This window comes from Tachyglossus aculeatus, chromosome 14 (genome assembly GCF_015852505.1).
Source record: "Tachyglossus aculeatus isolate mTacAcu1 chromosome 14, mTacAcu1.pri, whole genome shotgun sequence".
In the NCBI taxonomy this organism is placed as follows: domain Eukaryota; kingdom Metazoa; phylum Chordata; class Mammalia; order Monotremata; family Tachyglossidae; genus Tachyglossus; species Tachyglossus aculeatus.
This window is the reverse complement of record NC_052079.1, coordinates 25293032-25320436: the sequence shown is the minus strand read 5'-3', so window position 1 is coordinate 25320436 and position 27405 is coordinate 25293032.

The following is a 27405-nucleotide window of genomic DNA, read 5'->3' as shown; positions in this document are numbered from 1 at the left end:
GATGAGGAAAACCAGGGCTTAATCTGGGAAGGCCTCTCGGAGGAGATATGCCTTCAGTAAGGCTTTGAAGGTGGGGAGAGTAAGACTATGCTTCCCTCTGTCTTTAATGTTCTGCTCTCCCTTTTTGCAGGTGCCCACTTTCATTTCCTCACATAGCAGTATAAGCCCCTTTTAGGCCGGGAATGTGTCTGCTAATTCTGTTGTAGTCTCCCAAATGCTTAGTACAGTGCCCTGCACATAGTACGGGCTCAATAAGTATGAGTGATTGATTGGATGGACTCTCTTGCTGTTATCTATTCTTTTTCCAGGACCCATCCATCTATTGCTGTGAGTGTTGCCTCCATGCTGGTGAACTGGCTGTGTTTCCAAGATCTCACTTTTGATTGTGTCCTGCCATGCTGACTATGGTTCTTAGGTGCCACTGGTGAAACTTGTCACCTGAACAAATGCACCTTCTATAACATCACACAGACTACTGGACACTATGAAAGCCCATTGACCTTCAACTGGATTGGCAATGGTCGTATGCTTTGGAGGGTCAAAGACAGAGTATTTTTTGAGGGGTTTTTTATGGTATTTGTTAAGCATTTCCTATGATGTGTCTAACACTGTTTTAAGTGCTGGGGTAGATAACAATAATAATAATAATAATAATAATAATAATAATAATAATGGCATTTGTTAAGCATTTTTTCCAAATACTGTTCTAAGCTCTGGGGTAGACACAAGCTAATCAGGTTGGACACAGACCTTGTCCCACATTCATTCATTCATTCAACTGTATTTATTGAGTACATACTGTGTGCAAGGCACTGTACTAAGTGCTTGGAAAGTACAATTCAACAATAAAGAGAGACAATCCCTTCCCATAATGGACTTATAGTCTATAAGATGGGGCTCACCATCTTAATTTCCATTTTACAGATGAGGTAACTAAGGTACAGAGAAGTTAAATGACTTGCCCAAAGTCACACAGCAGACAAGTGGCGGAGCCAGGATCAGCCCCTAGATCTTTCTGACTCCAGGTCCGTGTCTATCCACTAGGCCACGCTGCTTTTAGATAGATAAATAGATGCAAGGTAATCGGATTGGACACAGTCCCTGTCCCACATAGGGCTTACATTCTAAATTGGAGGAAGAGGATTTAATACCCATGTTACAGATGAGGTAAATGAAGCACAGATAAATTAAGTGACTTGCCCAAGGTTACACAGCACACAAGTGACAGAGATGGGATTAGAACTCAGATCCTCTGATTCCCAGGCCTGTGCTCTTTTCACTAGGCCATGCTGCTTCTCACTAGGCCTAGCTACTTCTATGTTAGATAGGAATTATTCCCGTGAGACGTGTTAGAACTAAGTGGTTTTAATTTTAATTTCATGGTAATGCCTCCCAACCTGGTAGTTAACTGTGTAAACTCATTGTGGGTAGGGAATGCATCTGCTTATTTTTATACTGTACTCTCCCAAGAGCTTAGTACAGTGCCCTGCACTCAGTAAATACTCAATAAATACGATTGAATGAATGAATATGATGGTAGTTGGCTTTCAGGTGAGGTTGGCCTGGTCTTTCACTAATTTGTGCAACCAGATTCAGGGTTGGAAATAGTTCATACTTCTAAAATCCAATATTTGAGAGTGTGAGTACATGTACCAAAGCTTTAATCCAAGTCTCTTTCGGCAGAGAGAATGATTGTTCTGTCTCTTTAAGATTCATGGTATTTATCTTCTGAAACTATGATAAGCATTTTCCATGGAAATGGTGTCATTTTTATCCCTGAATTTTCATGAAAGGTGACATAATCATTTCCATTAAGGCTTATGATTAAGTCACTTTTCACCAGTCATTACGTCAGGATAGTAGCATCTTTGAAGCAAAATTTATCATTTGATCTTTGTAATTGAAAGTTTCCTTTGATTCATTGATTTCTTTGTTTCCCACTTGAGTTCTCAAGCAGGACTAATATCCTGTGGCTTTTAATAAAAAGAGTCACACATGGGCATGTTAATTAAGTTTTGTCTCATCCAGCAATAATTTATGCTATCATTTTAGACACTGCCTTCCTGAGCTGTGTAAATTAGGAGAGGTCCTGAAGGGATTATCTGACCAGAGGGCATTGTCCCCACTGTGGTGACGTTCAGTCATTGTGTGCAACAGACCTGGGGAATGAAGACACCAAGCCCTGGTGACAGTTCTGCCATGCAGGGCCAGGCCCTGGAGATCAGAGTCATGATGCTGTGCCCAGCTTTGCTACCAGGTGGGGAGGGCCCTGGGATGATGCCAGCCATCATATACAGTGGACATACATCAGCACTGCCACTCCCACTGCGCTTTGAGGGGCACATGGCGGCCGTGGCTCAGCAGTCCTAGAATCCGCTTTCGGCTTGGCTGCTGCAGCAATCAGTGTGTTTGTCCTCAAAGCCCTGAATGGCCGAGGATGGCAGATCTCACAGCCAGGGGCTCTGACCCCGGAACCCAAGCTCCCAAGCACGTGTTCAGTGGAGCTCACCAAGAAGGTGGTTTTCAGTATGTTTTTGTCTTTTCCTCTGGCCACCTCTGGAACCTTCTTAACTCCCAAGTTCCTCAGACGAGAGTGTCTTGGGAAATCTTTAACTGTTTATTCAGATCAGAGAAGCAGTGTGATCTAGTGGAAAGAGCATGGGTCTCAGGGACAAGGCACAGCGGATTCTGGCCCAGGCTCTGTCACTTGCCTCCTGTTGACCTTGGGCAACTCATTTAATGTTTTCTGGGCCTTAATAGGGATTCAGTACCCGTTCTCCCCCTGCCACTTAGTTGGGGAGTCCCTTGTGGGACAGAGACTGCATCTGACCTGATTATACTGGCTCTACCTCAGTACTTCCCCTTTCAGGATCACACCTGGAGAGTTTCCAGTATGCTACCAGTCTCGACTATGGGAAGGAGAGTCAAGCAGAGGCATAATAATAATAATAATAATAATGGTATTTGTTAAGCGCTTACAATGTGTCAAACACTGTTCTAAGCACTGGGATAGATACAAGGTTATCAGGTTGTCCCACGTGGGGCTCACAGTCTTAATCCCCATTTTACAGATGAGGGAACTGAGGCACAGAGAAGTGAAGTGACTTGCCCAAAGTCACACAGCTGACAAGTGGTAGAGCCAGGTTTAGAACCCACAACCTCTGACTCCCAAGCCCATGCTCTTTCCACTAAGCCATGCTGCTTCCCATCTACCCATTCCATTCCTAGCTTGGCCAGTGGCTTGTGAGTGGAAGGCAATCTGCTACAAGTCAAAACTCATCTGTGCTGGGCAGCAGCAGCATGGGAGAAAGAGACTCAAGTTTACTGTGCAGAAGAAAGTAATGGTAAACCACTTCCATATTTTTACCAAGAAAACTCTATGGATAACTACCAGAATGATTGCAGATGGAGGTGGGGCATTCTGGGAGAGATGTGGCCATGGAGTTGCTATGGGTCGGAAATGACTAGACAGCAAAAGAAGAGACAAGACCCAGTACTCAATACAATGCCTGGCTCATAGCAACAGCTTAGCAAGTACCGCAGTTATTAATTAGTTGATCATAGTATTGCAGTTGAGTTCTGGTCCTCATCTTCTTATGCAAGTTGTATCTGGCAACTTGTGAGACCTCAGTGTTCAGATTATGATCGTAAAAACAACGGTGTTGGTTAAGGCTAACCATGTGCCAAACACTGAAATTCAAACAGCATAAGCAGATCAGACACAGTCCCTGTCCTTCATGGGCTCAAAGTCTAAGAGGGAGGGAGAATTGGTATGTTTAACCCAGTTTTACAATGAAGAAACTGAGGCACAGAAAAAGTTAAGTGACTTGTCTAACAGGTAAGTGGTGGAAGTAGAGTTAGAAGTTAAGTCTCTTGACTGCCAATCCTGGGCTCATTCTTGTTCTGGGAAGCAGCATGGCCACTAGGTAAGACCACTAAGAAAGAGCACAGTCCTGGGAGTCAGAGGATCTGGGTTCTAAACCCAGCTCTGCCATTGTCTGCTGTGTGACCTTGGACAAGTCACTTCATTTCTCTGTGCCTCAGTTCCTTCATCTGCAAAATAGGAATTCTATACCTGTTGTCCCTCCTCCTTAGACCGTGAGACTCGATTATTTTATGTCTGCTTTGAAAATTGTATCTTCTGTGTCAAGAACTTAGTGTAATGCTCGACATAAAGCAAGCACTTAACAAATATCACAATTGCTGTTAATTATTGCTTTCCACTAGGGCAGCCATTTTATGCAGCTATTCACCTTAGGAAGCAGAGATGTTAGGGGCAGAGTCGTTCTATGTGCTTTCAGCATGGCATCCATGACTCACAACCATAGAACAATGTGGGGATAACAACAGCACAGTAAGCACTGTCTTCTACCTTTATGTTGACTCTCTTTTCTTTCCAGAGCCAATGTTCCAGCTTTCCAAAAGCCCTCTAGCCATGCAGAAGAATCTGGAGAGGTCATCCTCAATAGCAGCATTTTGCAGGAGCACACTGCCCGTGTAGCGGATTTTTTCTGTGTCTAAAAGTTGCTCACTATCAATAGATACCATTACAGCAAAAGCTGTGGTGTTGGGCTTTGGTTGAAGCATGCCAAGTCTTTTTCAGACTTTGTCAGTTTATAGTAGTTCTTGCAACCATTCAGTAAGCAATTGTGTGCCTTGAAGTGTGTTCAAATCAATCAATCAATCAATTGATAGCATTTATTGTGTCCACTAAGCTCTTGGAATGAAACATCCAGTAACTGCAACCTCGCCTCTCTGTGAGCTTCTTACCCCACCTCCACTCCACTGCAGCCGACCCAATTTCCTGTTCCCATTAAGTTGTAGATGTGCTGAGCCGGGAAAGACAAGGCGCTGCTGAGACTTCTCGGCACGTTCTTCATGGCGTTGAATGAAGCATCCAGGTAACTGCAGCCTTACCTCCCTGTGTACTCTTGGCAACCAGCCAAGAGCCCTCTCTTCCCTTCATGCCACTCAGGGCTCTGCTCCTGTCATACTCTGTGCCCCAATTATGCTCTTCCCCTGGGAACTCAGTCTATCGGTCAATCATATTTATTGAGTGCTCACTGTGTGCAGAACACTGTACTAAGCATTTGGGAGAGTACAATACAATAAACTGGCACATTCCCTGCCCACGACGAGCTTACAGCCTAGAAGGGAAGACAGACGTTAATGTAAATAAATAAATAAATTACAGATATGTACATCAGTGTTGTGGGTATGGGTGAGGGGATGAATAAAGGGAGCAAGTCAGAAGGGAGTGGGAGGAGCGGAAAGGAGGGCTTAGTCAGGGAAGGCCTCTTGGAGGGAGATGTGACTTCAATAAGCCGGCCTTGAAAGGGGGAAGAGCTGGCACCAGCTCCCCTCAGCACCAACGGGGAGACACCATCCTGTGTTGCTTTCCACCGACTCAGCTGGAGAGAGAACATCACCCTGCAGGACAAGGCCTCCGAGAACCTCAGGGAAAAGCTAGTGCTGTGGGAGCCTTTGCTTTGGCTACGGGTATACACCAAGGACTCTGAATCACAAAGAACCTGAAGTTCTGCTCCTCCCACCATAGCACCCTTCTCGCTTTTGTTTCTATTTTGTGGATTGTCTATTTGTCTTTGTCTATTATGCTACTTTAATATTCAATTGTTTCATTGTTCCTCATGTGTTTCTTCAGTCCTTTCCCCAACCTAATATTCATAGATTGAGAGTCCTTGAGGGATAACAGACCATTTCTAATTCCCATGTGTGTAGTCTTTACCAGTTCTTAGTAGAGTTCCACACACAGTAAGCACTTAAAAAATACTATTACTACTACTATCGCTACCTTGCTGGTCAAATCTCTCATCCTATCCCGACTGGATTACTGCATCAGCCTCCTCTCTGATCTCCCATCTTCCTGTCTCTCCCCACTTCAGTCTGTACTTCATGCTGCTACCCAGATCATCTTTGTGCAGAAACGCTCTGGGCATGTTACTCCCCTCCTCAAAAATCTCCAGTGGCTACCAGTCAACCTACGCATCAGGCAAAAACTCCTCACTCTCAGCTTCAAGGCTCTCCATCACCTTGCCCCCTCCTACCTCACCTCCCTTCTCTCCTTCTACAGCCCAGCCCACACCCTCCGCTCCTCTGCCACTAACCTCCCGTTCTCGCCTGTCCCGCTGTCGACCCCCAGCCCATGTCCTCCCCCGGCCTGGAATGCCCTCCCTCCCCACATCCACCAAGCTAGCTCTCTTCCTCCCTTCAAAGCCCTACTGAGAGCTCACCTTCTCCAGGAAGCCTTCCCAGACTGAGCCCCCTTTTTCCTCTCCTCCTCCCCATGCCCCCCTCTACTTCCTTCCCCTCCCCACTGCACCTTTATATATGTTTGTACGGATTTATTACTCTATTTATTTTACTTGTACATATTTACTATTCTATTTATTTTGTTAATGATGTGCCTCAGCTGTGTGACTTTGGGCAAGTCACTTAACTTCTCTGGGCCTCAGTTCCCTCATCTGTAAAATGGGGATGAAGACTGTGAGCCCCCCGTTGGACAACCTGATCACCTTGTAACCTCCCCAGCGCTTAGAACAGTGCTTTGCACATAGTAAGCACTTAATAAATACCATTATTATTATTATTATTATCTAGCTTTACTTCTATTTATTTTGATGACTTGACACCTCGCCACATATTTTGTTTTGTTGTCTGTCTCCCCCTTCTAAACTTTGAGCCCATTGTTGGGTAGGGACCATCTCTATATGTTGCCAGCTTGTACTTCCCAAGCACTTAGTACAGTGCTCTGCACACAGTAAGCACTCAATAAATACGATTGAATGAATGAATGAATGAATACTACTGCTATTACTACTAGATATAATCCCAGCTCTCAAGGAGCTTACAATGTATCAGGAGAAGCAGATTTAAAACATAGTACAGATAGGAGTAAAGAAGAATACGGATATGTAGATGAGTGAGTGCTCAAGTAAGCAACAAAAGAATATAGGTGATTGTTGAATACATAAGTGTATGGTTGGGACATAGTGTTTGGATGGTAAATGAGGGGAATAAAGCCAGAAAGAGAAGATGTTAATTGTAGCTCACGGAGGAGTGACTTTGTCACTTTTACCAATGCACAAAGTTGTTGAAAATTTGAGTCCCCATAATGCATGTCTCCAGTTCAACACTTTTGTTTGTGTTGTTCAGGAAGGCCTTGGACGTGGCAGTGAAAAGCATCCATGCAGGAACACAGCCTTGCTCAATGCCATCTGTGACAGCAGAGGGTATCGAGAAGCAGTCTTGATCCAGAACTCCAAGAGCCATTTCGTTGTGGAGCAACCTTAGGATGTTAACAAATGTTTCCGGATTGTCACACCTGTGAAGAATACAGTTTACTGGGTCCAAAGGCTTTGTGAGGTCAGTGAAGACCATACATAGGTCCAGGTGCTGCTATCTTCAGTTATCCGGCAGCTGTCTAAGCAATTAACATCGGGTCGGGAGTAGTGTGTATCTATCCATCAATCAGTGGTATTTATTGAGTGCTTACTCTGTGCGGAACACTGTACTCAGCATTTGCAAGAGTAAAATAGAATTGGTAGACATGATTTGATCCCAACCCTCTTGGAAGTTACAATCAAGAAGGGAAGGCAGGCATTAAGGTAAATTAAGGTAAGTGAGGAGCAGCCTGACTTAATGGAAAGAGCCCGGGCTTGGGAGTCAGAGGTCATGGGTTCTAATCCTGGCTCTGCCACTTGTCAGCTATGTGACTTTGGGCAAGTCGGCTTAACTTCTCTGTGCCTTAGTTACCTCAACTGTAAAATGGGGATTGAGACTCTGAGCCCCATGTGGGACAACTTGATAACTTTGTATCTACCCCAGTGATTAGAACAGTGCTTGGTATGTAATAAGTGCTTAATAAATTCCATCAGTATTATTATTATTATTACCCTTAAACACAGAGGAAGCAGGAAAGTTTAAAGATATGTTATTACTGAGGGGGAAGGTGAGTAGCGTGGCTTAGTGGTAAGATCCCAGGCATGGGACTCAGAGATCATGGGGTCTAATCCTGGCTCCCTCACATGTCAGCTGGGTGACTTTGGGCAAGTCACTTCACTTCTCTGTGCCTCAGTTCCCTCATTTGTAAAATGGGGATTAAGACTGTGAGCACCACATGGGACAACCTGGTTACCTTGTATCTACCCCAGAGCGTAAAACAATGCTTGGCACATAGTAAGTGCTTAACAAATACCATTATTATTAATATTATTATTATTATTATGTTTAGGAAGTAAAGACCCGAGGATATAGGCAACACAGAAGGGACGGAGAAGAGAGTGGGGAGATGTGAGTTTAGTAGGGGAGGGCTTCCTAGAGAAGATTAGATTTTACTAGGACTTTGAAGGTAGGGAGAGTCTGTTGGATACGATGGGGAAGAAAGTTTCAGGTAGGAGCAGGGGTTGAGAACAAGAGGTTGATGGTGGGAAAAACAAGATCTAGGCAGAGGAAGTAGGGTGGTGTTGAAACTCCTCACCCTGGGCTTCAAGGCTCTCCATCACCTCGCCCCCTCCTACCTCACCTCCCTTCTCTCCTTCTACAGCACAGTCCGCACCCTCCACTCCTCCACCGCTGATCTCCTCACCGTACCTCGCTCTCGCCTGTCCCGCCATCGACCCCCGGCCCACGTCATCCCCCGGGCCTGGAATGCCCTCCCTCTGCCCATCCGCCAAGCTAGCTCTCTTCCTCCCTTCAAGGCCCTACTGAGAGCTCACCTCCTCCAGGAGGCCTTCCCAGACTGAGCCCCTTCCTTCCTCTCCCCCTCGTCCCCCTCTCCATCCCCCCCATCTTACCTCCTTCCCTTCCCCACAGCACCTGTATATATGTATATATGTTTGTACATATTTTTTACTCTATTTATTTATTTATTTATTTATTTTATTTGTACATATCTATTCTATTTTATTTTGTTAGTATGTTTGGTTTTGTTCTCTGTCTCCCCCTTTTAATCAATCAATCAATCAATCAATCAATCGTATTTATTGAGCACTTACTATGTGCAGAGCACTGTACTAAGCGCTTGGGAAGTACAAATTGGCAACACATAGAGCCCACTGTTGGGTAGGGACTGTCTCTATATGTTGCCAATTTGTCCTTCCCAAGCGCTTAGTACAGTGCTCTGCACATAGTAAGCGCTCAATAAATACGATTGATGATGATGATGATGATGAAGGCATGACGTGTGTGGGCTGGATTATATGTAGTAGGATGAAATGAGGATGGGTAGGAGGGGGAGAGCTCATTGAGTGCCTGTTTTTGTTTCATGGGGAGATGAATCAAAAGCTGGATTGGCTTTAATAAACTATTCTTTTCAGTCAGCTGGTCAGTTAGGTGATTCAACATTACTCTGGCTAGAACCTTCCCAGCAGTGGCCAAGATAGATAGCCAATGATAGTTATTTCATGAGGCACAACTCTCCCTGCAATTCAGTTGGGCAATGTGCACATCTTTGAACACTAGTAGCCCTTTTTCCCAGCCCCAAATACTGCCCAGCAGGTTGGTAAAAGTTTCTGGTGGAAGCATACCCACTCTATTGGCATTCTTTCACACAAAGTGTTCACATCATATAAATCCACTTCCAATTGATGTTCAACCAACCTATCCAAGACTGCTATATGGTTGGCCAGCAGTTGTGACCCGTTGGCATCTTGGGTGGTATTAGCACTCCTGGCTTTTGGGCCTGTGACTACACTGAGCTCTTCAGAAAACCTCCTGCTGTCCTTGCAGCAGTTGCTGCCTGTAGTGCTTCACTTTTCTCCATCCACCATGTCTCTTTCATCTGGTACAGTCGGGCTCGTGCCATTCTTTTCTCAAACTTCCCGCTGTCGACCCAAGTTCGATGTTAGTTATGTGGGGTCTCCAGCTGCTGCTTTTCAACTATCTAATCTTGGTGTTTCTCTTGACCAAGCCCGGGACATCTGCAGCTGGGTCTTACATAGTGTCCTAGAATACTGGCCATGTGGGCAGGGACTGCCATGGTTTATTGTTGTATTGTACTTTCCCAAGCACTTAGTACAGTGCTCTGCACACAATAAGTGCTCAATAAATATGATTGAATGAAATAATGTATGAATAAATGCGCTGTTGGAATGTGAGTGTGAGTGAAGAGCCTGATCCCTTCTGATGGCTAACTCACAATGCTTGGTAGCCAGAGCTTCTTTGTAAGGACAGTAAAGGGTCAGTGCCAGCTCAAATTTCATTCTGCCAGCCACAAAGTGGTGGTTGGACAGCATCCTCTCAGAACATGTGGCCATAACACCCTTTCAATCACAACTGGTAAGGAGGTGTGTGAGAATGAAGTGACATCTCGAAGCAACGATATTATCTCCACAGCATCTCCCCTAATGAGGCAACAAAGAACTAAAGGAAAGCAGTTCTATCAGGTATCTTGCCAGAAAATGCTAGTATTTTTCCCTAACATGAAACAATAGCAAGAGTCATGGAGAGTGGTCAACTTCTCATTTTGAGGGTGGAGATGAATGGGGAAGTCTGGGCTTTCCTGGTGTAGATCATTCAAGAGATGAGGCAGCAAGCAGGAAAGAGAGTCAGGACTATCCTGAGAGATGTCATCAGAGACCTAGAAACGTGGTGTTTTTTGTTGTTTTTTGTTTTTCATATAGTATTTTTAAAGGGCTTACTATGTGCCAGGCACTGTACTAAATAGTAGGGTAGGTAAAAGCTAATGAAATTGAACACAGTCCATGCTCCACATGGGGCTTACAGTCTAATCACTATTTTCCAGATGAGATAACTGAGGTGCAAAGAAGCAAAATAACTTGCTTGGGCACATAGCAGACAAATAACAGAGCCAGATTTAGAACTCAGTTCCTGTGACTCCCAGGCCTGTGCTCTTTCCACTAGGCTATGCTGCTACCAGGATGTCTCCAGAAAAAGTCTCCAGAAACACAGCCAGAGATCCAGAGAAAGACAAAGCCAGGAACACAGCCTGAGAGTTAATTTAGGACACAGCAAGAGCCAGTGACCTCTGACAGACAATGCTCGAGATAGCTAACACACACACACACACACACACACACACACACACAAAGGGAAGTGAAAAGTTACAGAGTGAGAGAGACTTAGAGAGAAAGAGAGAGAGAGAACTTGAGAAGAGAAAAAACAGAAAGAAAAGCACAGAAAATACAGAGACAGAAAAAGAAACCCAAAGAGAGAGAAATGAGACAGAGAGAAACAGGGACAGGATAAGAAATATGGGCAGATGGGGACAGAGAGAGTCAAGCACAGGCAGAGAGATTAATCTACCCTTATAGGACATTTCATTTCCAATCTGCTGCACCTGAGAACAGACCATTTTCTTCATCTTCCCTCTTTCTCTGCAGTCAGATCAGGGTGTGGCTGGCTAAACCCCAGGTGACAAAAGCCCGGGTGACATTTCAAAAGCTGCCTGCCCACACCTACTCTGCCCAACCCAGGCTGTTTACTCCTATTCACTGGCCTTTTCATTCCCAAGGCTCCAAGGACAATCAACATCTCCTCAGGGTTCCCCTAAACACTGGACTCTTCACTCTCAAGGCCCCAAGGACAATTCAACCATCACTCCCAATCCCTGGCTTTATCACTCTCAGCCACCCAAGGACAATGCAACTACCTCCTCGAAGTATCACTGGATTAAGTTATTATTGCTGTTGTTAAACTCAACGACCCCACCATGACCCTTCAATCCCCCACCTCCAGTCAGCCCATCCCAGTCCTCTCCTCCCACCACTCCCCCACCCATGCCACCAACCAACTCTTCCCCAACCCTTGTACCACCCCCATCCTTCCTCCCCGCCCCATCCCAGGACAGGATTACAGAATACTGTCCTACCACCACCCCTTGTCCCTCTCCACCTGCTCGGGCCCTACATTATCTCACTTCAATCCAAACCCTCCCCAGCCCTCACGCTATCCCCTCCCCCACTACCCTCCCAACCAAAAACTTCAGGGAAGCGTGGCCTGTGGAATCCCCACTTCATCATTTGGAAGCTTCCGTTCATCTTTGATCTGTTTCTGACTCAGTAACTCCTCCTCCTCACCATCACTGAAACCTTATTCTCCCCAGACAACAAGGTCTCCCGTGCTGCTCTTTCCAGAGGGAGCTCTTCTTCTCCCACTCCCCCAGACTCACTGGGAAAGCAGGAGGTGCTGGCTCCCTTCTCATGCCCCAATGCTTCTTTCACACCATTCCACCTTCCCCATCTCTTTCTTTCCCTTCCTTTGAAGCCCACATCATCTGCTTCTACCGCACACTCCAGATTCTAGTAACTGTCCTTTACTGTCCCCAGGTCCCAACTCCAATGTCTTTTAACCATTTTGATCCCTTTCTCACATTCCTTCTCTTTCTCCAGGCCCACATTGAGCCTTGGGGCTTCAATATTCACATAGATGTTCCTGATTCCCCTTCTGCTTAGATGTTCCTGATTATCACCTTCTATCACTCTTCAACTCTGGCTGACCTCCTGCTCCACCCCACCTCGCCCACTCACCAACTTCAACAAACACTCAGTCTCATAATTTCTAACCATTGCTCAATCTCTACCCTCACCTACTCTGAAATCCCTCAATCTGACCACGGCCTTCTCACTTGCCTCCTCTGCCAAATACTTCCTCCCTGTAAATCTGTACTACTCCCCCACAGAGACCTCCAATCTTTAGACTCCATCCAATTTTCCCAACTCATCATGCCCCATTTATTCTCCGTACCCAAACTACCCTCCCTTGATGACCAAATGGACCCTCTCAACACCACCCTCCCTACTGAGCTCAACTCACTAGCTCCCCATCTCTTCGACAATCTTGTATCACTAAACCACAGCCCTGGTTCACCTGCATAGTCCACCCCCTTTGCTCCTGTGCCACAGAGAGTAGTTGGTGGAAATCTAAATATCAGGCTGACTACATTCACTTCAAGTTTATCCTTGCTTGCTTTAACTCTGCTCTCTTCTCTGCCTGACAAAATTATTTCTCTACTCTTATTGACACCCATGCCCATCACCCTCACTGGTTGTTCCAGACATTTAACTCCATTTTCAAACTCTCTGTCCCCCTCCTCCCCAGTCCCTTGCCCCCAGTGAGCTGGCCATCTACTTTATTAAGAAAATTGACACTATCAGGCATGAGCTCCCTAAAATTGCCCCTGCCCCTCCTCAGTCCCTCCCCCTTCCAGACCTCTCTTCAACTCTCCCATCCTTCCCATCAGGATCTCTAGAGGAGATCTCCTGCCTCCCCACATGAACATCCAACCCCATTCCTGTATATCCAACCCTATTCCTCCGCATCTTATCCAAACTCTTGCCCCCTCCCTTCTTTCCTCTCTAACAGCCATCTTAAACTATTCGCTCTCCAATTGCTTCCCCACTGCTTTCAAACATACCCATGTCTCCCCCATCCTAAAAAAACCCTCCCTTGACTCCATGGCTCCCTCCGTTTATCATCCCATCTCCCTTCTACCATTCCTCTCCAAGCTCTTTGAGTGAGTTGTCTATACACACTGTCTCAAATTACTCTCCTCCAATTCTCTCTTTGACCCCTCTAAATTGGCTTCCATTGCCTTCACTCCTCAAAACCCACCCTCTCAGAGGTCACCAATGATCTCCTTCTTGCCAAATTCAATGACCACTACTCCATCCTAATCCTCCTCGACCTCTCAGTTGCCTTCAACTCTGTGGACCACTCCCTTCTCCTGGAAACATTATCCAATCTTGGCTTCAGTGATTCTGTCCTCTCCTGGTTCTCCTCTTATATCACTGGCCACTCATTCTCAGTCTCCTTTGCAGACTGCTCCCCTGCCTCCCACCTCCTAATGTGTCTGTTTAGACACCGAGTGTGTCTCAGCTGCCTTCAACACTGTGGATCACCTCCTACTCTTGGAAACACTATCCAACCTTGGCTTCACTGACTCTGTCCTTTTCTGGTTCTCCTCTTATATCTCTGGCCACTCATTCTCAGACTCCTTCATGGACTTCTCCTCTACCTCCCACCCCCTAACTATAGAGGGCCCTCAAGGTTCAGTATCCTTCTACGCTCCATATACACCCACTTCCTAGGATAACTCATTCACTCCGATGGCTTCAGTTTGCACCTCTGTGCAAATGATACCCAAATCTAAATCTCCAGTCCTGATCTCTCTCCCTCTCTGAAGTCTCACATTTCCTCTTTCCTTCAAGATATCTCTATCTAGATGTCCTCCCATCACCTCAGCCTTAACATGTCCAAAACAAAACTTATCCTCACACCCAAACCCTGTCCTCCCCCAACTTTCCCATCACTGGAGATGGCACCACCATTCTTCCTGTCTCACAAGCCCATAATCTTCGCATTGTCCATGATTCCTCTCTGTCACTCAACCCACATATTCAATCGGTCACTAAATCTTCTTGGTCCCACCTTCACAACATCACTAAAATCTGTCCTTTCCTCTCCATCCAAACTGCTGCCACATAAATACAATTACTCAATCTATCCCATCTGGGTTACTGTATCAGTCTCTTTGCTGACCTCTCTGCCTCCTGCTTCTCCCCGCTCTAGTCCATACTTCACCCTACTGCCCAGATCATTTTTATGTAAAAACGTTCAGGACATATCACCCCACTCTTCAAAACACTCCAGTGGTTGCCCATTCACCTTCACATCAAACAACAACTCCTCACCATTGGCTTTAAAGCACTCAATCACCTTATCCCCTCCTACCTCACCTTGCCACTCTCCAATAATAACTATAGTTGTGGTATTTGTTATGCGCTTACTTTGTGCCAGGCACAGTACTATGCTCTGAGATGGAATGCAAGCAAATCAGATTGTACACAGTCCCTGTCCCACACAGGGCTCACAACCTTAAACTCCATTTTCCAGATGAGGGAACTGAAGCCCAGAGAAGCAAAGTGACTTGCCAAAGTCCCCCAGCAGATAAGTGGTGGAGTAGGGACTAGAACCCATGACTTTCTGACTCCCAGGCCCGGGCTCTAGCCACTAGACCAGGCTTCCTACTACAACCCAGCCCGCACACTTCGCTTCTCTACTGTCAACCTTTGCACTGTGCCTCAATCTCGCCAATGCACCATCAACCCCTCACCCACATCCTGCCTCTGGCCTGGAACACCTCCCTCCTCGAATCTGACAGATAATTACTCTCCTCACCACTTCGAGGCCTTATTGAAGGCACATCTTCTCCAGGAGGTCTTCCCTGACTAAGCCCCCCCTTTCCTCTTCCCCTACTGTCTTTTGCATCACCCTGACTGGCTCCCTTTGTTCTTCCTCCATCCAAGCCCCACAGCACTAATGTACATATCTGTAATGTATTTATATTAATGTGTGTCTCCCCTCCTCTAGACTGTAACTAGACTGTAAGCTCCTTGTGGACAGGGAATGTGTTTGTATATTGTTGTATTGTAGTCTACCAAGTGCTTAGTATAGTGCTCTGTGCAGAGTAAGCGCTCAATAAATATGTTTGAATGAATTTGAGACTACTGATCTAGTTCATCCCCATTTTACAGAGAAGGAAACAGGACCAGAGAAGTTAAGTGAATGGCTTGTCCAAGTTCACCCCACAGACCAATGGCAGAGCTCAGAGTGGAATCCAGGTTCCCTGACTGCCAATCTAATGTTCTTTCACAGAAGAATGAAAATGGATTTAAATGATTTCAGGATGGACCGGAGTGGTCACCGAGGCTGTGGGAGTGGCTTCCCACAGTTGCATGTTGCCTGTGCCAGCTGCCTCTTTTGGCAGGGCACAGGACAAGAGTCACACAGCCAGCCATTTCACCCTCCCTCTGGAGCCACCAGTCCAGGCCCAGCTTCTGTCACCTTCACCACTGCCCCAACACTGGACCTGGTCCCGCCCAGGCCAGGGTCCCACCCCGCACATTAGTGGAGGCCAGAAGCATTGGCCTGTGTAGCCATCTGGGCAGGCCACTTCCTAGCAGGAACCTGGAAGGTGTCTGGGGTGGTCTGTGCAGCTGCAGCTGGCTGCTTGCTTCCTCTCGGGCTGAGCTGGGCTGGAGGGATCTCTGCTTCACTGCTTGCTTCCTTTGCATAGCACCAAGAGAGGCTCGGCATCACAGGAAGCAGCACGGCCTAGTGAAAGAGCCTGGGCCCAGGAGTTAGAGGACTTGGGTTCTAATCCTGACTCTACCACTTGTCTGCTGTGTGATCCTAGGCAAGACATTTAACTTCTCTGTGCCTCAGCTACCTCATCTGAAAAATGGGGATGAACATTGTGAGCCCCATGTGGGACATGGACTATGTCCAATCTGATTTTTTATGGTTATTTGTTAAGCAATTACTATGTGCCAGGCACTGTTCTAAGCACTGGGGTAGATACAAAGTAATCAGGTTGGACACAGTCCATGTCCCACATGGGATTCACAGTCTTAATCCCCATTTTACAGAAGAGGTGACTGAGGCAAAGAGAAGTTAAGTGCCTTACCCAAAGTCACACAGCAGACAAGTGGCTGAGACGGGATTAGAACCCAGGTCCTTTTGACCCCCAGGACCATGTTCTATCCACTGCTTTTCTAGAAGAACTCACTGCATTGTTCAGGAATCGAACCAAGGTCAATTGCTTGGAAGGCAGTTAGGCTCAGCACTATACCACCAACACGCCCCAGTACTTAGTACCATGCCTGGCGTGTAGTAAACACTTAACAAATACCAGCTTAAAAAAGGCATTTCACTTCTCTGTGCCTCAGTTCCCTAGTTCCCTCATCTGTAAAATGGGAATTCAACACCTATTTCTCCCTTTTACTTAGACTGTAAGCCCCATGTGGAACCTGATTATCTTGTACCTTCTCAAGCACCTAGTATATAGAAGAACTTAACAAATGATATCATCATCATCATCCCTGCAATGTCCTCATCAGCATGAGATCCCATTTGCTCTGAGGTTTCTAACTATACTCCTGTCCCTACTGAGCTCCAGAAGGTGCTTGGGAATCTCCTTCCACACATTGTTGAAAGACCTGGCTATTTGGCAATCTGCCTGGAAACATCAAGCAGCAAAAATTCATTCATTCATTCAATTGTATTTATTGAGTGCTTACTGTGTGCAGAGCACTGTACTAAGCGCTTGGGAAGTACAAGTCAGCAACACATAGAGACGGTCCCTACCCAACAACAGGCTCACAGTCTAGAAGGGGGAGACAGACAACTAAGCAAAACATGTAGACAGGTGTCAAAATCATCAGAATAAATAGAATTATAGCTAGATGCACATCATTAACAAGATAAATAGAATAGTAAACATGTACAAGTAAAATTAATAGAGTAACAAATCTTTACAAATATATACAAGTGCAGTGGGGAGGGGAAGGAGGTAGGGCGGGGGGATGGGGAGTAGGAGAGGAAAAAGGGGGCTCAGTCTGGGAAGGCCTCCTGGAGGAGTTGAGCTCTCAGTAGAGCTTTGAAAGGAGGAAGAGAGCTAGCTTGGCGGATGTGTGGAGGGAGGGCATTCCAGGCCAGGGGGAGGATGTGGGCCGGGGGTTGACTGTGGGACAGGCGAGAACAAGGCCCAGTGAGGAGGTTAGTGGCAGAGGAGCGGAGGGTGTGGGCTGGGCTGTGGAAGGAGAGAAGGGAGGTGAGGTAGGAGGGGGTGAGGTGATGGAGAGCCTTGAAGCCAAGAGTGAGGAGTTTTTGCTTGATTTGTAGGTTGACAGGCAGCCACTGGAGATTTTTGAGGAGGGAAGTAACTTGCCCGAAGCGTTTCTATACAGAAATAATCCAGGCAGCAGAGTGAAGTACAGACTGAAGTGGGGAGAGACAGACGATGGGAGATCAGAGAGGAGGCTGATGCAGCAATCCAGTCAGGATAGGATGAGACAAAAATGATTGTCATGCAATTCGACAGGGAAGGAAAAGAGTGGCATGATAACAGGTTTCCAAAGGGAGGCATGAGGGCAATTCAGCTGCCAATCAATCAAATCTGCTTTGATTGCCTGATTGCCCACTGTGTGCAGAGTGCTAAACTAAGCACTTGGGAGTTCAGTAGCATTAGTAGACATGGTCCCTGCCCTCAAGGAGCTTGCAGTACAGCAGAGGAGACAGACACTAAAATATATTGTAGATAGGATGAAATGATAGAGTTAAAGGAGGTATATGTAAGTACTATAGTGAGGCGTTGAGTAACCAAGTGCTCAGGTGGTGGGGAAGTGGCAGATTAAAAATAAAATGGGAAGATTAGAAAACAATCAGGGAAGTCTCCTGGAAGAGATGGGATTTTGAAAGGGCTTTGAAGATGATGAGGCAAGTGATCTGTCAGATGTGAAGAGGGAGGTATTTCCAGAAATGGGGGAGGGTGTGAGCAAGAGGTCATCAGTGGGAAAGATGAGAGAGTCACAGTGAATAAGCTTGAGAGGAGCAAAATGTGCAGGTTGAGGTGTAGTGAGAGAGGCGCGAGGATAAGTAATGGGAAGAGAGCTGATTTAGAGGCTTCAAGCCAAGGGTCAGTAGTTCCTGCTTGATGAGGAAATGGATGAGAAATCTTCAGAGGTTTTTGAGGTATGGGAAGAAGGATGCAGAGCAAAGTTTTAGAAAGAAGATCTGGGCAGCAAGATAAGTATGAAATGGAGAGAAGTGGTGGGCGGGGAACTGGACACCAGAAGATGAGTGAGAAGGCAGATGCAGCAGTCAAGCTGGTATATCACAAATGCCTGGACCAGCATGGTGGCTGCTTAGATGGAGAGGAAGGAGTGGACATTTTGGGGAGGAAAAGCTGATAGGATTTAGCAGTAAACTGAATATGGAATTTGAGAGACAGAAGGCAGTCAAAGATAATGCCAAGGGAAATGGAGTAGATGGTTGGTGTTTGTCAACTGTGATAGGAAAGTTAGGTGCAGGAGAGAATTTGGGAGGGATGATAATTCGATTTTGGATATGTTCAGTTTGAAATGTAGGTGAGACAACGTTGTAGAGGACATAAATATCCTGGAGTCAGGAAGAAATTGGAAATTGCAGAGAAGGAGAGCGGTCAGAGCCAGTGAATTTGGTTTGGGAATCATCCACCATAGAGGTGGTAGGTGAAACCACTGAAGCAAATGAACTTCCCAAGGGAGTGAGTCTAACTAAATTAAGAATAGAAGGGAACATAGAATGGATCAGAGAAACTGTGCAGAATGGTATTTGTGAATGATGGGCAGAGCAGCAGTGTGAAACATAGACCGCAGAAGGGAGAGGCTGGAGGCAGAGAGGCCAGAGAGGAGGCTGACATAGTAGTCAAGCCATCATACTATAAGCACCTGGACCAGAGTGATGGAAAAGATAGATAAAGCAGGCAATTTAGGAGGCAAGATGAAGAGTGTAGCTTTTGCCAGAAGGACATCCCTATGAGATGTGAGCCCACTGTTGGGTAGGGACTGTCTCTAAATGCTGCCAATGTGTACTTCCCAAGCACTTAGTACAGTGCTCTGCACACAGTAAGTGCTCAATAAATACGATTGTTTGATTGATTGATTGATGAGATGTCTTGAAAACAAAAGGAAATGCAGAATTACAGATTGAGAAAGAGGTGGGGGTTAGAGAGATAGATTTGTCAGTCACCTACAAAGAGATAGTAGCTGAAACCAAAGAAGCAGATGAGCTTCCTGAGAGAGTGAGTATAAAGTGAGAATTGCCCACTGAAAGCTGGTCCAGCTGGCCCCTACACTCGGAGGGGGAAGAGGAAGCCAGGAGAGTCGCTCCATGGTGCCTCTCCCTGAGGGAAGTGCTAATACTTAGCTGAGTATTAAAAGGAAGGATTGGGGTGGAAGTAGGGGTCTGCGTAGTTGGAGGAGAAGACCTTTGACCATCTTGAGGCAAGAGGTTGCCAGCTGGGTGCCTAGGAGAGTAGGACACAGGGAAAACTTGCATGTTGTGATTCTGGATGGACACAGGGCCCAGGGAGGGATTGGCAATCAGAGATGATCCCAGATGAGGGATGGGGTATCCTGGAAGTTCACGGCCCAGAGGTTAGGACTCCAGAGGAGCAAGGTACCTGCCCAGGAGGGGGAGAAAATATGATGAGACTCTGCTTCCTGAGGACTCCAAGAGGGTGAACCTGAAATCTGGGATGCCCCGAGAGAAGAGGAGGAAAGATCAGAGGAACATGAGCCCCAGGTTGCCCTCAGGAAAGCATAGATGGTCCTGGTTGAGCCGGGGGGAGGGTGGTGGGAGGAGGGAGAGAGTGTTTCAATTAGGGAAAGGTGGTTTAAGCCAGAATTGTTTTCACTGCTACTGAGTTATTCATTCAGTTATATTTATTGAGAACTTACTATGTGCAAGCACTGTACTAAGCACTTGACCATTAAACATTGTTGAGATGCCAGATCTTGGTATCTGTCTGTGGTAGGGGCTGGAGGAGACACTCCAGATTCCTGAGAGATGTGTGAACATGGGGAGCACTTGTGGGGAGGTAGCGCTTTCTCAGTGAACTTCCTGTCTCTAGCCCTGGGGTGGGGGTGATAGGTTGGTTCCCGATGACCACTTAGTCTTTGTGCATGTGTCTGGGTTTCACTCAGTGAGTGATGGCAGTGTTAGGGGTGCGAGGACTCGGGGTGCACTGAGCAGGATGCCCCCAAACTTGCATTAGAAAATAGGGGGACTGGAGGGTTTTAGGACCTAGCTGAGGCTCACTAGAGTCTGGGGCCTCCTAAAGAGACTTGCAGGGGCTCTTTCAGCCAGAATTGAGGGCTGAAAACCTCTGGCAGCATCATAGGGAGGCCCAGAACAGACCCTCAAAGGGGACTCACAATTAGGAAGTGAGAGATGGAAGGAGAGATAGGAAAAAAGACTGAAAATGAGCAGCTAGGGGCGTAGGAGGAAAACTGGGGGAAAACTGGGTCAGTGAAACCAAGATCAGATAGTTTTTCCCAGGGAAGGAAGGGAGTTGTCCATGGTGTCCAAAGTGCCTTAGGTTTCAAAGAGGAGAAGGATGGACTCGACTAGATGGATTAGTGAGGATGGGGTGATTGGTGACCTTGAAAAGTGCAGTCTCAGTGGAGTGAAGGTGGTCAAAATGGAAGTTGGAAAAGAGAAAGTGGAGGGGGAGGGTGTATAATCAATCAATCAATTAATCAGTCATATTTATTGAGCGCTTACTGTGTGCAGAGCACTGTACTAAGCACTTGGGAAGTACAAGTATGAAACCTGTTCCAGGAGTTTGGATGAGAATGTAAGCAGGGAAATTGGAGGACAAAGGGTAATGTGCAATTCAGGGAAGTCTTTTTTAGTACAGAGGGGTCAGTCAGTCAGCTAATCATATTTACTGAGTGCTTACTGTGTGCAGAACGCTGTACTAAATGCTTGGGAGAGTACAATACAACAATAAAACAGACACATTTCCTGCCCATAGTGAGCTGACAGTCTAGAGGAGGAGACAAACATTAATATTAATAAATAAAATCACAGTTATGTACATAAGTGCTGTGGGGCTGGGAGAGAAGCTGAATGAAGGCAACAAGTCAGGGCGAGGCAGAAGGGAGTGGAAGAAAAGGAAAGGAAGAAGGTTTCTTGCAGTAGATCTGCCTTTAATAAGGCTTTGAAGTGGGGGAGAGTAACTGTCTGTTGGACATGAAGAGGGAGGGCTTTCCAAGCCAGAGGCAGGACACGGGTCTTAGGTTGGCAGTGAGATCGAGGCATTGTGAGTAAGTTGGCATTAGAGGAGCAAAGTGTATGGACTGGGTTCTAGTAGTAGAGTAGCAAGGTGAAGTGGAAGGGAGCAAGGTGATTGAGTGCTTTAAAGCTGATGGTAAGGAATTTCTACTTGATGAGGAGGTGGAGGGGCAGCCCCTGGTGGTTTTTGAGAAATGGGGAAACATAAACTGACTGTTTTTTTTGAAAAGTGATCCAGGCAGTAGAGTGAAGTATGAACTCACACAGGTAGAGACAGAATCAATCAATCAATCAATCATATTTATTGAGCACTTACTGTGTGCAGAGCACTGTACTAAGCGCTTGGGAAGTACAAGTTGGCAACATATAGAGACAGTCCCTACCCAACAATGGACTCACAGTCTAGAAGGGGGAGACAGAGAACAAAACCAAACATATTAACAAAATAAAATAAATAGAATAGATATGTACAAGTAAAATAAATAAATAAATAAACAGAGTAATAAATATGTACAAACATATATACATATATACAGGTGCTGTGGGGAAGGGAAGGAGGTAAGACGGGGGGATGAAGTGGGGGCGAGGGGGAGAGGAAGGAGGTGGCTTAGTCTGGGAAGGCCTCCTGGAGGAGGTGAGCTCTCAGTAGGGCCTTGAAGGGAGGAAGAGAGCTAACTTGGCGGATGGGCAGAGGGAGGGAATTCTAGGCCAGGGGGATGACGTGGGCCGGGGATTGAAGGCAGGGAGGTCTGCAAGGAGGCTGATATAGTAATGAAGGTGGGATAGGATAAGTGTTTGGATTAACATGGTAGCAATTTGGATGGAGAACATGTTTGAAGGCAATGGAGAGGAGGCCATCGGACGATGCACACAGCTCTCCATTCCGCCCAAGCCTCCTGTGGTTGCATGTTCCTCTGCACATAAAGCAGAAACTCCTGACAATTGACTTTAAAGCACACAATCAGCTCTGTCCCTTTTTTCTATCCACTCTCTTCTCCCACAACCACTCCGCTCACACTCTTTGTTATCTCAAGCTCACTGTGCCTCATCCTTGTCTCTTCTGCTGCTGACAATTACTTCATGCCCCCAAACTCCCTCCCCTTTCATAACTAACAGACCGAGGCATTCCCTGTCTTCAAAATCCTTCTGAAATATCCTCTACTCCAGGAGGCCTTCCTTATTAACTTCCAATCTCCCCTATACATATCCCCCAATTGCTGCTTCAGCACTTCTGCACCTTCTAAGCATTGAAGTACCCCTAAGAGAGGCCATCATTATTATCAGCTTCAAGAAACATGGTGAAAGATAAGAGGGCAGCAGCTATCGAGGCATTTCCCTGCTCTATTGCTGACCAGATCCTGGCCAGAGTCCTTCTGGAGCTGGCTACTGTAGAATGTCACGACTATATGCAGCTGGAAGCAATCAATCAGTCATATTTATTGAGCACTTAACTATGTGTTGAGCACTGTACTGTTTCAGAGAGAGTATAATCCAAATCCTACTCCCAACAGAAGGTCAGATCATAGCATGGCATAGAGAATGTCAGCAGTTGGGGGGAGATATCCACTCAGATATAATCAATCAATCAATCAATCAATCATATTTATTGAGCGCTTACTGTGTGCAGAGCACTGTACTATGCGCTTGGGAAGTACAAGTTGGCAACATATAGAGATAGTCCCTACCCAACAGTGGGCTCACAGTCTAGAAGGGGGAGACAGAGAACAAAACCAAACATATTAACAAAATAAAATAAATAGAATCGATATGTACAAGTAAAATAAATAAATAAATAGAGTAATGAATATGTACAAACATATATACATATATACAGGTGCTGTGGGGAAGGGAAGGAGGTAAAACGGGGGGATGGAGAGGGGCGGTGAAGGGGAGAGGAAGGAGGGGGCTCAGTCTGGGAAGGCCCCCTGGAGGAGGTGAGTTCTCAGTAGGGCCTTGAAGGGAGGAAGAGAGCTAGCTTGGCAGATGGGCAGAGGGAGGGCATTCCAGGCCAGGGGGATGACGTGGGCCGGGGGTCATATAAGACATGGAGGCAGGAAGAAATGAATCCAGAACCTTCTTTACCTACTGGCAACCCAAATGGAGACTCACTCCCCCCTTACTCTTTTACAAGGAGATGAAAACATGTTCCAAAAGGTGAAATGACTTTAGGTGTAGCAAAGCAGAAATAGAAAGCTTTTTTGGATCCACCGCAACAGTGTGAATTTATTTCCCATGCCAAAAAACTACTGAGATAGCCTCTGAAATGTTTCATTACAAAATTGCACCTAGACAATGTTCCCCACTAATATGAACCGGAAAGGCTTTTGTTACTCTGTTAAGCCTTCAAGGCTTATTGCATGATTGACTCATTTTGTAATTACAGAGTTTAAACTTGTAGATCAAATTGCGTCTAGCACCTCTATTGTATTGTACTCTCCCAAGTGTTTAGTGCAGTCCCTGCAGAGAGTAAGCACTTAATAAATTCCATTGAATGATTTTAAGAGAGAAGCTTCCTAGCAACCAGTTTCTCAAATTGGTATGCTCTCTCACAAGTCATTATTGCTATTATTACATGCATCAAGCATTTACAGCATGTAAAGTTCTGAATCGAGCAATCAATCAGTGGTATTTATTGAAAGCTTACCGTGGACAGAGCACTGTATGAAGGCCACAGAGCTGATAGACTTGTTCCCTGTCCACAAAAAGCTTAGAGTCTAGAGGGTGAAACAGACACTAAAATAAATTATGGTTAAGTGCCGTGAGGCTGAGGATGGAGTAACAAATACATAGGCAGTGCAAAAGGGAGAGGAAGGGAAGTCCTTTTGGAGGAGATGTGATTTGAATAGGCTTAGAAGGTAGGGAGAATGGTGGTCTGTCATATGTGGAGGAGGAGGGAGTTCCAGGTTAGGGTGTGGATATGGGCCAGGAGTCAGCGGCGAGATAGAAAAGATCGAAGTACAGTGAATAAATTGGAATTTAGAGGAGCTAAGTGTGTGGACTGGATTGCAGTAGGAAATCAGTGAGTGAAGGTAGGAGAGGGCAAACTGATTAAGTGCTGTAAAGACTATGGTAAGGAGTTTCTTTGTGATGTGGACATGGATAGACAACCACTATAGACTCTTGAGAAATGGGGAGATGTGGACTGAACATTTTTTTAGAAAAATGACCCTGGCGGCAGAATGAAGTATGGACTGGAGTGGGAAAAGACAGGAGATGGGGAGGTAAGCAAGAAGGCTGATGCAGTAATCAAACCAGGATACAATAATAATAATAATAAGAAGAAGAAGAAGAAGAAGAAGAAGAAGAAGAAGAAGAAGAAGAAGAAGAATGGCATTTGTTAAGCACTTACTATGTGCAAAGCACTGTTCTAAGCACTGGGGAGTATACAACGAGATCAGGTTGTCCCACATGGGGCTCACAGTCTTAATCCCTATTTTATAGATGAGGGAACTGAGGCACAGAGAAGTCAAATAACTTGCCCAAAGTCTCACAGCTGACAAGTGGTGGAGCCGGGCTTAGAACCCATGACCTCTGACTCCCAAGTCCGTGCTCTTTCCACTGAGCCATGCTGCTTCTCTAAGTGCTTGGATCAGCGTAGTAATAGTTTGGATTATTATTTTTATTGTATTTGCTTGCTATATATCAACCACTGTTCTAAATGTTGGGTAGATACAAGTTAATAGGGTTGGAAACAGTCTAAGTAGGAGGGAGAACAGGGATTGAATTCTCATTTTACAGATGAGGAAACTGAGACATAGAAAAGTTAAGCGGCTTTGTTCAAAGTCACATAGCAGTCAAGGGGCAGAGCCAGAATTGGTAGCCCAGTCCTCTGACTCCCAGGCCCAGAGGCTTTCCACTAGGCCACATCACTTGTTGTTGCTCTTTATGCAAGCTTTCCAGTTACGGATCAGGGCGCCAGGGCCTGGACATTCTTTCCCCCAAAACAATGAATAAAAAGGAAGCAGTCAGGTTAGTCACTGACCAAGGCCACTCTGAGAACGATCCTAACACACCGAGACATATTTCTAGAGAATTCAACCAATAGGCTTCTGCAGATGAACCCGAAAGAATCCTTATAGTGAGGGTGATGAGACCAAGGCAGGACCCTGCCATGCTACAGGACAGAACAGCTTTGGCCAGTCTTGCCACCTGCTTCAGGCTAGGTTGTGGAACATGATGACTCACTTTTAGAACTCCCCCTACGAGCAAGGATGAGCTCTAGAAACCTGACTGCCCTGACCTCATTAAACAAGGCCATGTGAACTCACAGGCACACAGTGTCTAGCCAGGTGACCTTGACTCTTCTGGTATCTGATAACCAAGGGCAAGATTCCTTAAAGGGCTGCCAACAGTACTTTCTCTGGAGAATTTCTCTGGAGATGGAGTGGAAAGGGCAGATTTTAGAGATGTTGTGAAGCTAGAACAAACGTGAATTAGTGACAGGTTGAATGGGAGAGTTGAGTTGAGGATAATGCCAAGACTATGGGTTTATAAGATAGGTTGGCTATGGTGTTGTCCACAGTGATGGGAAAGACAAAGAGAGAACAAGTTTTGGGTGGTAAGATGAGTAGTTCTCTTTGTGGACTTGTTCAGGTTGAGATGTCAGTCCAGGTCAGATCCAGGTAGAGAGTCACAGATCCAGTTCAGATTACTCTCCCACCCTTCAAAGCCTTATTGAAGGCATATCTCCTCCATGAGGTCTTCCCTGACTAAAGCCTCCTTTCATCTTCTCCCATTACCTTCTACTTTCCCCTGACTTGTTTCCTTTATTCATGCCTTCTCCCAGCCCCACTGCACTATGTATATATCTGTAATTTATTTATTTATATTAATGTCTGCCTCCCCCTCTAGAATGTAAACTCATTGTAGGCAGGGAATGTGTCTGTTTATTGTTATATTTTGCTCTCCCAAGTGTTTAGTACAATGCTCTGCACACAGTAAGTGCTCAATAAATATGATTGAATGAATGAATGAATCCAGATGTCAGATCCAGGTAGAGATGTCCTGAAGGCAAGAGGAAATTTTGAGACTGTAGAGAAGGAGAGAGGACAAGGCCGAAGGGGTAAATTTGGCAATCATCCATGTAGAGATGGTAGTTGAAGCCCAGTGACCAAATGAGTTCTCCAAGAGAGTGAGGGTAGATGGAGAATACAAGGAGACCTAGAACTGAACCTTGAGGGACTCCTGAAGGTTGGGACTCCTAAAGGAAGGGTGGCAGACAGAGGAAGAGCCTGAGAGACTGATGGAGCAGCCAGAGAGATAGAGAGAGAACCAGGGAAGCACAGTGTCAATGAAGCTGAGGTTAGATGTTATTTCCAGGAGAAGGAGATGGTCCACAGTGTCAAAGGCAGCTGAGAGGTTGAGGATGATTAGGATGGAGTAGAGAGCACTGGATTTGGCAAGAAGAAGGTCACTGATTACTTAGAGATGGCAGTTTTCATGGAGGGAGCAGAAACTTGATAAGAGAAAGTGAGAGAACTGGAAAGAGAAACTGGAGGCAGTGGTTGTAGACAACTCATTGAAGGAGTTCGGAGAGGAATGGTAGGAGGAATATGTGATGATAACTGGGATGATAACTGGGGCCAAAGTTAGTATAGGGGATACAGGGACATATTTGAAAGCAGTGGGGAAGGAACCATTGGAAAGTAGATGGTTGAAAGTCAAAGCCCAGAAGGGGTCAAATGCTTTGATAAGGTATGGAGGGAGGGGTTGGAAATGGGTAGAGGAGAATTATTTGGGAACATTACTGTGGCTAAGAAATGTTTGGTTAATGAAATTCCATCTTCGAAAGCGAAGGGAGTTCTGTGG